Raw genomic sequence first — 13125 nt, 5'->3', positions numbered from 1 at the left:
TATTATAGCCGTTACTCGTAGAGTAAAAGGGTATACTAGATTCGTCGGAAAGTATGTAACAGGCAGAAGGAAGCGGTTCCGACCCCACAAAGTATATATATTGATTCTATTGATCCTTATTCAGGATCACTAGCCGAGTCGATCTAGCCATGTCCGTCTGTCCGTCTGTCTGTCTGTCCGGATGAACGCTGAGATCTCGGAAACTATGGGAGCTAGGCTTTTGAGATTTGGCGTGCAGATTCCTGAGCTTCTTACGCAGCGCAAGTTTGTTTCAGCAGAGTGCCACGCCCAATCTAACGCCCACAAACCGTCCAAAACTATGGCTCCTACAGTTTTGAAGCTAGAATAAAAATTTTAACTGAAATGTATTGTTCTTATCAATACCTATCGATTGACCCAAAAAAAAAGTTTACCACGCCCACTTTAACGCCCTCAAACCGCGAAAACCTGTGACGCCCATAATTTTCATGCTAGATAAAAAATTTTAACTGAAATGTATTGGTCTCGTCAATACCTATCGATTGAAATTTGCCAAGCCCACTCTAACGCCCATAACGCTTAAATCTGTATACCGTCGGTAGGTGGCGCATTTTAATCTCGCCTTGCTGCTTGCATATCTTCATTTCCCTTTGGTCCCTTTAGCTGAGTAACGGGTATCTAATAGTCGTCCTTGTTTTGATGTGTACTTTCTGCACGTGTTATTTATCGTTAATTAAATTCAAAACTTTCTTCATTTGTAATAAAAAGATTTTATCTTCCACAAACAGGGGTTTCATAGATTTCGGCGCATTCGGATAAACCTGAAGAGTTAACCCAAACAAAATTTGCCACGCCCACTTTATCGCCCACAAACCGCCCACAAACTTCAAAAAATCGTAAATAACAACGTGGAAAATATCCATAGCCTTGAGCGCAGCGCAAGTTTCTTACGAATATGCCACGCCCACTCTAACTCTGACATTGTGATACTTTTCATCAAAAAAAGAGTGTCATTGGGACTCGAGCCTGCGTCACATCGATTTCTAACCTAACGCGTTTACCGTCTGTGCTATCGATACAGCAGCCCAACCGCTGACAAGTTCTTCAATGTAATATTTTGGTACGACAAATCATGCAAAAACATTTACATTTATATTTTCCAGAAAATATTTCTGTTTTTTAGAAAATGTTTCTGTACCCTAAGGTAAGATTCAATTTGAAGTTATCATTTAAAAAAAAAATTTTATTTTTTCGTTGGCCTTTTTATTTTTTAGGAAATAATTTCCAGATAAAATGTTTTTATACCCGTTACTTGTAGAGTAAAAGGGTATACTAGATTCGTCGGAAAGTATGTAACAGGCAGAAGGAAGCGTTTCCGACCCCATAAAGTATGTATATTCTTGATCAGGATCATTAGCCGAGTCGATCTAGCCTTGTCCGTCTGTCCGTCTGCCTGTCCGTCCGGATGAACGCTGAGATCTCGGAAACTATAAGAGCTAGGCTATTGAGATTTGGCGTGCAGATTGCTGAACTTCTTACGCAGCGCCAGTTTGTTTTAGCAATGTGCCACTCCCACAAACCGCCCAAAACTGTGGCTCCTACAGTTTTGATGCTAGAATAAAAATTTTAACTGCAATGTATTGTTCTCGTCAATACCTATCTATTGATCCAAAAAAAATTTGCCACGCCCACTCTAACGCCCATAACGCTTCAATCTGTCTGCCGCCGGTAGGGGGCGCATTTTAATCTCGCTTTGCTGCTTGCATATTTCCGTTTCCTCTTGGTCCCTTTAGCAGAGTAACGGGTATATGATAGTCGAGGTACTCGACTATAGCGTTCTTCCTTGTTTTACTTGTTTTTAGGGCGATTTTAGTTTATCCTATATTTAAAAAAAATTTCCTTTACATTCGAAAGAATTTTAGGTTATATTTTATTTTGAGTGTATAGCCGCAATTTAATATCACGATGAAAGGCTTAAAAAATCAAATCAAATCTTAATAATATATATTTTCTAAGCCATTTACGATTTACAGCGGTATTAAGCATATAACTATTTTAGCAAAATTTTTTTTAGGCCTTGCAATTGACTTCGAAGATTTCATTCACAACTTAGTTTTGACACACGCTTAGGGCGAATATCAAAGATGGGGACCTGCAAACTTATCTAACTTAGCGTTACCGGATCGGTTGTATAGCGCTTGATCTAAATTAAAACATTTACATCGTTTTCAAATAATAGCACCCTCACAACTTGCAGTTCTTGCTGGTCTGCTCTATGGGTCCTACATGGTCAACCGGACAAGCTTCCAACGGCTTATTATTTTTGTAAATGGATATTAAGAAACCTTCTTTTCTACCTGCCTTGCGCTCAAAAATAATACATTCCACGATACACGCCATTTTTTCAAAGCTTCGACTATAGCCAACACTGTGAGATCGTACAAGTAGGACTTCCTTTTAGCTGACTTTGTCTTTTGGCTTAGGTATTGGATAGGCCGAAACAAGCCATACCCGCTTGCCTATACCAGGTTCCAACTCCCCGCGTAGGGATGGGTGGAAGCGTACAAGCGACGGGATGAAGGCTAAGGCACAATACAAGGCAGCCCTCAGGAACAGGAGCCTGCTCCAGGACAAGCGACCCTCTTCCAAGAGCAAAAGGAAAAGCTAGCCTGGGCAGAGCAAAGGATCGAGGAAGAAAGTCTGCACTTCGCAAGCAAACTCGCAATGGCGTCGACGGGAGGATTTGCGAACAAGGTAAAGGAGATACTAGCCAACCAAAGGCTACTCACACGAGAGTGCCGCCAAGGACATTCCGGTAAGAAAGCGGAAACGCGGGCCCAAGGAGGCAGGCCCTCCGCCACCGAAAGTAGCAAGGAAGCCCAACAAGAAGGCCAAGGTCAGTGATGTAGTCAACCGACACCTGATCGTGGCACTCATTGACAGGAACGACGAGAATGGGAAGATGACAGAGGCGCGCTCGTTGAGTCTCTCTTTGCACGGATGGAAAAGGCACCAACAGCTCCCATGCCCACATTTGATGGTGCAGGGTGGTTGAACAGTGTCAAAATCCTAAAAGTGCAACGACGATCCGAGCAGGAAGTGGCTGACGCAAACGGTCTGCCAACTGGAGGCGTTGTGGGAGGGGCCAAGCTAGAGGTGGTGGTCCCATCCATACCGAAGGCGAAAGTGCTCTTCCCCCAGGGAAATCCTAGGGGATCGGGCGCTAGAACTGCTTCAACCACTAACCGACAGGGGGGGGGGCCAAAGTGTGGTTCTCCAAATCAACAAGGAGGCCGAGGATCTGCCGTACCCAAGATTTGGGAAGATGGCATGGGGCGTGGGTAGTGTCTACCTGCGTCTTAAGAAGCGCCACCCCGATGAAAAAGGCGCACACATCCTGCAGGCAGGCGAGGTGGAGAAGGACTTAGGTCTGGAAGCTATCGTGTAAGTCATCCAGGACCTAGCGCTAGACGACTCGGAGGACCAAGAGGACGGTGACCTGACTGTCATAGCCAACCCGTCGAGCGGAGATGAGCCAGCTACCCCTGACACTGAGGGTGCTGCAGCTCAATCTCCATAAAATCAGACTCGCGTCGGCGGAGCTCCTGATTGCCCTGGAACAAGGGCGTGCCCAAATAGCCCTAGTTCAAGAGCCATGGATTGCCTCGAGAAATGTCGTGGCCGGACTGAGGTCCTCAAACTACTATACATTCTACTCACCAACGAAAAGCAGGAACAGAAGCGCCGTACTTGTGCGGAAGGGTATACATGCTAACCTTATGCCTCATTGCAGCTCTGCTGACTTGACTACCGTGATGTTAGAAAGCGAAGAGCAGCGTCTCTTGGTAGCCTCCTGCTACATGGCACACGACAGACAGGCGCCACCAGACGAGCTGTGCAGCTTGGTGTAATTCGGCTCGAAGGATGACCAACTCCTCTTTGGTGCAGATGCCAATGCACACCACAGCGTGTGGGGAAGCTCCGACATCAACGATAGAGGTGAGTCACTCTTAGACTTTATTCTAGTTACTAACTTATTACGTGGGGGAGGAACACACCTTCGTAGGTACTACCTTGTCAAACGTGCTAGATATTACGCTTGTAAAGGGACAGAGTACTTTGGTCTCTGAACGGAGAGTCCTAAAAACATAATCTTTCTTAGACCATAGGTATTTTCAATTCAGGTATGATTTTAAAAGGAACTCCAAAGGTAACTGTCTATAGAAACCCCCGGAACACGAACTGGGAAAAGTTTTCAAGGACAGTTACCTCGAAACTCGGGTGTAGTAAAATCCGTGAAAGACATAGATACGTCCCTAGAGACCCTGTCCAAGGAATTACTGGATGCGTATAGCGCATTATGCCCGACATCAAGAACAAGGAAGAAGACCAAGCCACCACGACGGAATTTGGAACTGACACTCAAAAGAAATAGCCTCCAAGAATTCTTGAAAATCGCCAAAAAGGCAAACAGTGAGATTATCAACGAGGAATACCAAATCCTAATTAGGGATTACAAGAAGGAATCACGCAGAGCACAAAGAAGCTCGTGCAGAAACTTCTGCTTCAGCATCGAGAACGTCCCGGAAACAGCCAGACTCCGGAGGCTGCTTTCGAAGCAACCTACCATACAGAGTCAGCTAAAACGCGACGACGGACAGTGGACTGAGGGCAGTGAAGAGGCCCTAACAGCACTTATGCAATCGCACTTCCCAGGATGCACGGATGTCCTAGACGCCAGGACGCATAAGGACACAGCATCTGGCGAAGCGCGCTCCACGAACGATCTAGTAACACCTAGTAAAATGAACTGGGCCATAGACTTATTTGCGGGCTATAAGGCACCAGGACTAGATGGAGTATTTCCAGCCGTGTTAAAGGTGACCAAGAAAAGGATCACCCCATGGCTATATGAAATATACTCGGCATGTCTAAGCATGTGCTGTATCCAAATCTAATGAAGGACCTCTCGAATTGTCTTCCTCCCAAAAGCGTGAAAGTGCAGTCACGCAAGCCCCAAGGATTACAAGCCGATAAGCCTTACCTCTTTCATACCCAAAACACTGGAAAAGCCGCTGGATTTACACATCAGGAACGATTTAGGAAGACTCATGCCAGCACGCCTACACCAAAGGGAAGTATGCGGAAACGGCACTACACTCGCTAGTAGTAACCGTTGAGAGAGCCAGGCTGACCCCTAAAACACAGGTCAAATACCTCGGCACAGTACTGGACTGCAAGCTGGCATGGAGACCCAATGTAGTGGAAAGGGTGAAAAAGGCCACCGTGGCGCTATATGCATCCAAGAAGATGCTTAGCAGTACATGGGGCCTTTCACCTGCTCTGATGCACTGGATGTACATATCTGTGGTGCGTCCGACTCTACTGTATGGAGCCTTAGTGTGGTGGCAAGCCACCAAAAAGACGATCTACACCGAGCTTATGGCGAGAACTCATCGGCAGGCACTGGTCTGCATAACGGGGCGCTGAGATCAACCTCAACTAAAGCTCTAGAAACGATCCTCGGAATCGACCCTATAGATATACACGCTCAACTGACTGCAGGAAAGGCAGCGCAACGCCTAGTAACATGACGACGCAATGTTTCGGGCACAGCTTATTCGGCCGAAGCATGATCAACAAAACGGACTACATGATCCCCAGAACGTGCCCGGAGGTTAAAACAATTTTGCTCATGCGCCCAGACGACTGGAAAACGGGTCGGGACCAAACTCAACACCTCAACATATACACAGACGGCTCCAAGATAGAAGGGAAAGTAGGAGCGGGTTTATACTGTACGGACCCTAAGAAAAGCGACAGAAGTGGCTCAAAATATAAACCGACTTGTTCGTGGACAGCCAAGCGGCGATAAGATCCATGCAGTCGTCAACGGTCAGTTCCAAATATGTAATGGCGCGCAGGGAGGCACTAGACAGCCTCAGCACGACAAAGACAGTGCGGATCTAGTGGGTTCCCAGTCACCAGGGCAACGAGACAGCTGACGTTCTTGCAAGGAGGGCGTAGAGCTGACGAACGACAGAACGGAGAACGTGCCTATCTCTCTTCGAACGCTAGAAAGCGCCCTGGAGAAACAGGCGGACACGCGAGCAAAAAGGTGAAGGAATACCATGACTTACAAAGAACGCAACGATAAACTCAGCCACTATGTACTGCATCTACCACGAAAAGACTGCATCACACGCAGCCACACTCGGAATACTCAACAGCCACACCTGCAAAAACTGCGATGAATCGGGGGCTATCGAAACCCTGGAACATCTTATCTGCAATTGCTAGGCTAGATACCTCGGTGCCCCAGTACTGGCATCACTAGGAGACGCCTCCAGCAGGAAACCAGGCGAACTTCTTGCCTTCGCCAAAAACACCTCGATCCTTGCGGTCATAAAATTCTCTTAACTCATCTAAAGGTTCAGCCGGACAACTATGGGTCACATTGGCCTAGGCGTGACTCTATGAGAGCCGTCCGGGTTAACCTAACCTAACCTATTGCAGGTAGTATATAAGTCAGGACGACCAGGATCGGACAACTATTTCATATAGCTCCCATAGACATAATCGAATAATATTTTAAAACAAAAAAAACGCTATATCCGATGGCCACGACTATCAGATACCCGTTACTCAGCTAAATAGAGTGCGAAAGAGATGCTTGCTGCAAGTCTGCTTTTTTTGCTGACACACCTAGCCTATAGCTCTACCTTGGGCAGCTAGCCTATAGCGCCATCTATATAATTACATGCCAAAAATTATTATAAAATAAAGTGTACATTCTTGGGAACAGGCGCTGTTCTACTTGTATGACTCTATCTCCTTCGCACTGCCTGAGTGCTCCCAGTTCACTTAGCTGAGTAACGGGTACTTAATAGCCGATGGAATCCACTATAGCGAACTTCGCACTTTATCCGATGAGGTGTCATTCGCCTCGATTTATCAACAACGGTTAGGTGATAAAACCGTTGTTGATAAATCGAGGCGAATGACACCTCATCGGATAAAGTGCGAAGTTCGCTATAGTCGATTCCATCGGCTATCAAGTACCCGTTATAAATTTTCTTAATTTTTACTTTTCCGCTATCACTGCTTTTTCTCGGAAACCAATTAAAATTTTTAAAGTATTGGTATGGGAACCTTTTAGTTTTTGCGATACCTCGACTGGTGTGTTTCTTGTTTCAGCAGGGTGCTACGCCCACTCTAGCACCCACAAACGACTATAACACTAAAACCCGTCCAAATTTTTTAATATTTTGCAAAAATTTAAATTAGATTTTGTTCTTATTATCAATACCCGCCTTCATGCCTTCACTAATACGCCACAAAGCCTCAAGAAGAGCTATAGGCTAGTTGGCGCTATACGCTAGGTGGCGCTGTATAGGACGAACAAAGGTGGCGCTAAAGGCTAGATGTGTTAGTGAAAAAAGCAGAGCTGATTGATGAGATTCAATAAACATTCAAAAAGGTTCTCAACGAGCCCAAAAACTTTGATTTCGAGGAATTTGAAAGTGATTTGTGTGAAAACTTGGATGAGGTTAGCATGTATCAAGGCTCGACACGCAATTCCTCTCGCACAGAACATTTGCTTACGGTATCACTAACGGTACTTTTGGCTCTCAGCAGCGTCAGCCCCGACATAGGGTAAGCTTTCAAAATTCGCTGAAGGCTATGCGAAGTCGTCCTAATTTTTTTATATGTTTACTTCTGCTATCTATGATAGCCATCCTGACCTTACCAACACAGAAAATCTAAAGCATTTACGAACATGTCTAAGGGACGCTGCGCTAGAAACCATTCGATCGTGGGAAATTTCGGATGGCAACTATGCTATTGCTTTGGATTTGTTGCAAATCAGATTTGATAATCGTCGGTTGGTTTTTCGGGCAAACATTACTGAGATCTTGGAAGCATCGCAGCCTCCAGAAGCGCTCGCCTCTGCCTCATTAAATCGTGTCATAGAACCCTCTGAATTACCTTCTAATTCTACTGTACTTGTTGCACAGGATTTCAGAATGATATTGTGCTCTTAGCAACAGCCAGCGTTTAAGTAAAAATCCGTTCTGGGGTTTTCGTTTCTTGTCGAGCTCTACTCGATTTGGGCTCAAAGCTGCACCTTATAGAATCCCGATTAGTAAACCAGCTTCAAACTAAGAAGATAAGGACTTCAGCATCTGTAACAGACATAGGAGATTCTAATTTTGTAACGGAGGTTCACTCGATTAATATTACAATGCAGTCCCGAACGTCCGAATACTCAGTTAACATTACCGCAGTAATCGCACCGAACATAACCGAGCAACAGCTTATCTTTAATGTCGACATCGGAAAATGGAACATACTAGGATATACAGTTCGCTCAACACAAATTATATGCTTCCTACTGCGTGGACCTTTAATTCGAGCCAGCCTTTTCTACGAGCTGTAGTGTGTTGGTCAAATCAAGCTTCCTCCTGTGTTCAAAAGAGTCGCCTGGGCTGGGTTGTTTCTGGAGGTTATGGCCTCTCCAATGACTCCCCCTTAATGTCGAGTAACACTGAGAGGCACACTTCGTAAGGCATGCCAGCTATTGATTATTCTTTTGGATTACTTGCCAAGCTGAATATTGATCTATTGGGAGTGTCCTGCCAGCAAGCTCATCGTAGATTCTTGTCCCTAGAGAGCTAGCTGGATCGTCGGCCAGCCCTAAAGGCTTAATATGAGGCATTCATAAATGAATACCTCAATTATGGACATATGTCATTATCTCATTTGCTTTGTTCCAAGTTGAGGCTAGCGCCTCTGAAAACAGTCACTGCGCCTAAACTGGAACTTTGGGGTGCTGCACTTCTGTCTAGGCTCATCACAAAAATTTCTGACACATAGGTATTCGAGGGAAGGGTGTATTGCTGGTGCGATTCAATATTTTTGTAGCAAGCCGAGTTGCTTCTATTCAAGAGCTAACTGAGTCAGTGAAGTGGCGTTACGTTCCAACATCTTTAAGTACAGCCGACATTTTGTCCCGAGGTGCTTTTCCCACTAAACTAAACAAGTCTCCTTTCTGAGCTCATGGGCCTGCATTCCTCTGTGCCTCCAAAGCTGACTGGTCGCCCCCAATCATCGCAGAAAAGCTAACACATGAGCTTCGTCGAAGAACCCTGCTAATAAAGCCTCCATACGAAGATATAGTAGCCAGCTCCAAATATGCTAATTCTTTTACTGCGTTTCAAAGGGTTTTGGGATACATCTATAAGTTTGGTAATCGCATCCGTCACCCCATGCTCACGGTGCCCGATCTTCAAAATGGTACTAAGCTGTTGCTGTTCGTTTTGTCCTGCGCACTCATTTATGCGTCGACATAAAATCGTTGCAGTCGAAGGGATAAGTACACTCATCTAGCTGGCTCGCATCGCTTTCGCCTTTCATTGACCAGTTTGGGCTTCTTAGCCCGAATGAGGAATTCTTCGCTAGATTTTAATGGCCGCCACCTAACTATATTACCACGCAGTCATTGGGTCACTAGGGCCATCATTACTCATTAATCTGCACACTGCAGTGTGCAGTGCATTGGTCCCCAGGCACTTTGGCCTTTTGGGAGGAGGAAGACGGCTAACAAGACAATTACCAAATGCGTTAGCTGCTTTCGAACGAAGCCCCGAAGAGAATAACATATAATGGCGGATCTGCAAAAGGAGCGACTTGCTGGATCTCATGCATTTTAAGTCACTGGTACTGATTTTTGCGGGACATTTCCCTACAAGTCGGAGGTGCGAAACACACTTTCAGTAAAATGCTACGTTTGCCTTGCCACGAAAGCATTTGGAGCCGACCAAGGATGCACCAGAACAAGGGCGCAGAAAATTTGGTCTGACAATTCAACAAAAATTGTTAGCGCGCGCAATGAGCTGCTTGAACTAATACGCCTGTTCCTCAGAGACCATCACAAGATAGCTACATTGGACTTTTGTCTATCGGAATCCATTGATTGGTGTTTTATTCCTCCGAGGTAAGGGCACTTGTGCGATCTTAGGGAAGCGGCTGTGAAGATTGCTGATCATCATTGCTATCGCGCTGTGGGCCCTTCAGCTCTAGCCTCTGATGAGTTTTGGACCCTTGAGGGTCATATTTCTGAAATAGTTAATTCTCGATTTTAGAGAACCCAGCTGATCTGGATGTGTGAGCCTCAGCTTACTTTTTAAATGGGTAATGTGACCAGCCTTAGCTTCAATCGCCTAGATGGATGACAGCGCGTGGTTTACTTACAGAAGATCTTCTGGGCCCAATGGAAGGTAGAATACTTGACAGTGCTGCATCAGCGCTCCAAGTGGCGCACACCGAAGCCTGGCCTGATCGTCGATGACTTGGTCATAGTCAACGATAAAAACTTGCCTCCTTTAAATGGCCCACTGGCAAAAGTGGTCGAGCTTTTGGTCGGTGGAAACGGCGAGCAGTGAGCAAGCTGAGTCTGCTGCCCATTAAGGAGGATGTTAGACCCAGGCTGCCAACGGAGGGAGTAGGTCGGATTAGTGACAGCAGTTAATAAACGTCTCCTAGTCCAAGCTCTTATTTCAGCTGCACCGCAATAAGCATCTCTTTCGATCTCGCTCTCTTGGCTTATATTCTTGTGTCCAGCGTTCGGATGGCTAACTCTTGTAAAGTAGTTCGAATTTCTTCTCGACATTCAACACACTCCTTTAAGCTTTAAGCTTTCGCATGTAAATTGTTAACTAGTACATAAAAAAAGCCCGAAAATTAGAATTTTAAAATTATTATCTTATGTATTAGGTAATTCAATATGCTATTCACGCTGCCCTTGCTTAAATTGTCTTAACACAATAAATTTAAAATAGTAGCTTAAAGTTTTTTATCAACTTTCTGCCTAATTTTTCAATGCTGGCTTGAACGATTTCTTTTTAAATTTCAAACTATTGGGTGGGCAAGAAAGTCATGTCGTTTTTTTTAGTAATCGTTTTTAATCTAATTTATTTACGACTAATCGAGCACCAGGGTCACACTTTTTAGTATCGTTTTAAAGCTTATTGTCTTAGGTACTATCGACGAAAATTTGGTAATTATTCGATAACATTTGTGGAAGCTATAGCAAATTAAACATGGAGGACCAAAGTGAGCATTTTCGGCATATTTTGCTTTTTTACTTCCGAAAAGGAAAAAAAGCGGTCGAAGCTCGCGAAAAATTGTGCGAAGTGTATGGTAAAGATGCCATGAGTGATCGCCAATGTCAGCGCTGGTTTGCCAAATTCAGGCTTGGAGATTTTGGAGTTAAAGACGCCCCACGTTCTGGTCGACCATCGGCCGTTTTTGACGAACAAATTCAGGCTTTGCTGGATGAAAACCGGCGCTATTCAACGCGGGAGATGTCAGAGAAGCTCAGTGTGTCGCATACAACGGTTGAAAACCATTTGAAGAAACTTGGCTACGTAAGCAAGCTCGATGTTTGGGTTCCGCATAACTTAAAGGAAATTCACCTAACTAAGCGTATCAACATCTGCTATTCTCTGCTGCAACGGATTAAAAACGATCCTTTTTTGAAGCGGATCATTACTGGCGACGAAAAGTGGGTTGTTTACAATAATGTCCAACGAAAAAGATCATGGAGCAAGAAAGATGAGCCAGCCCAAGCCACATCAAAGGCCGATATCCATCAGAGGAAAGTTATGCTGTCTGTTTGGTGGAATTGGAAGGGTGTAGTGCACTTTGAGCTGCTGGGACGGAATGAAACCATCAATTCAGATGTGTACTGTCGCCAGCTATCCAATTTGGCGGAAAAAATTAAAGAAAAGGAGCCGGCACTAGCTAATCGCAAGGGTATAGTCTTTCACCATGACAACGCTAGGCCCCACACATCTTTGGTCACTCGGCAAAAATTAACGGAGCTGAATTGGGAAGTGCTACCACATCCACCTTATAGTCCGGACTTAGCACCTTCAGATTACCATTTGTTTCGCTCTCTTCAAAACTCTTTGAATGGTAAAAACTTTGATTCAGATGAGGCTGTCGAAAACCACTTGTCTCGATTCTTTGCTGGAAAAGACCAAAAGTTCTTCGAGCGCGGAATTATGCAGCTGCCCGAGAGATGGTCATTAGTGGTCGAACAAAACGGCCAATACATAATTGATTAATTATAAGTCCTGATATAAATAAATCATCTTTGAAAATATTGAAAAAAAACGACATGACTTTCTTGCCAACCCAATATAAGGCCCGTGATATTCCTGAACTTTTAAAATAAAACAATTTTTCTAAAAAAAAAAACCGTTTGGAAGGTATTGAGCGATAAAAACTGCAACCCGTTCGAGCTCAGTATGAAAAATATTTGATGCTTACTTGAATGGCCCAAAACAGTGCAACATTAATTTGACAAGATAAAATTCTTATAAAATATTTTTTAAGGAAAGCATTCAGAAGTTTCTCATAAAAAACTTATGACTAAAAATTTGTTGTAATAAATTAATTATTAAAAGTCCGAAAACTAAACAAGACAACGCTATAGTCGATGCCATTGACCAGCGGATTACCCTTACTCAGCTAAGTGAACTCGAAGCCCTCTGGGAGTGCGAAGGAGACAGATATATACAAGTAGCAAAACGCCTGTTCCCAAGATTGCAAACTTTATTTGTTGATAACTCTAAAATTAATGGACCAAATTAAACAATTTTTGGCATTGACAATCGAAATAAAAATCCACTTAAAAAACGTGGGTGCCAGATGGGTTTTAGCATTATAGGCGTTAGAGTGGGCGTGACACCCACTTGCGCTGCACAAAAAGCTCCAGAATATACACGCGAAATCAAAACATTTTAGCTTTTATAGTTTCCGCTATAAAATTGAAATACATTGGAATAGGCCGCTGCCGGTCGCTGAATTAAAATAGCTGGTGTGGGTTTTAAAATACTCAAATTTCTTAAAACAATATATATGTTTAGTAATATTATTTATTAATATGTGAAGTCTTAAAAATATATTTTTATATAACAATTTGCATAGTCGGATATGTCTATAAATACCCTGCTTATATGTGCAACGCAAGGTGTATAGACCTAACGGGACATGCCAAAAAAATAGCAACAACGGTGTTTACGGGGAAGACAACAAATATGCCACCCTTATATTTATAATTAATAACGCACGAATAGG

The sequence above is a fragment of the Drosophila suzukii genome (genome assembly GCF_043229965.1).
Source record: "Drosophila suzukii chromosome 2 unlocalized genomic scaffold, CBGP_Dsuzu_IsoJpt1.0 scf_2c, whole genome shotgun sequence".
Taxonomy (NCBI): Eukaryota; Metazoa; Arthropoda; class Insecta; order Diptera; family Drosophilidae; genus Drosophila; species Drosophila suzukii.
This window is presented reverse-complemented; position numbering follows the sequence as displayed.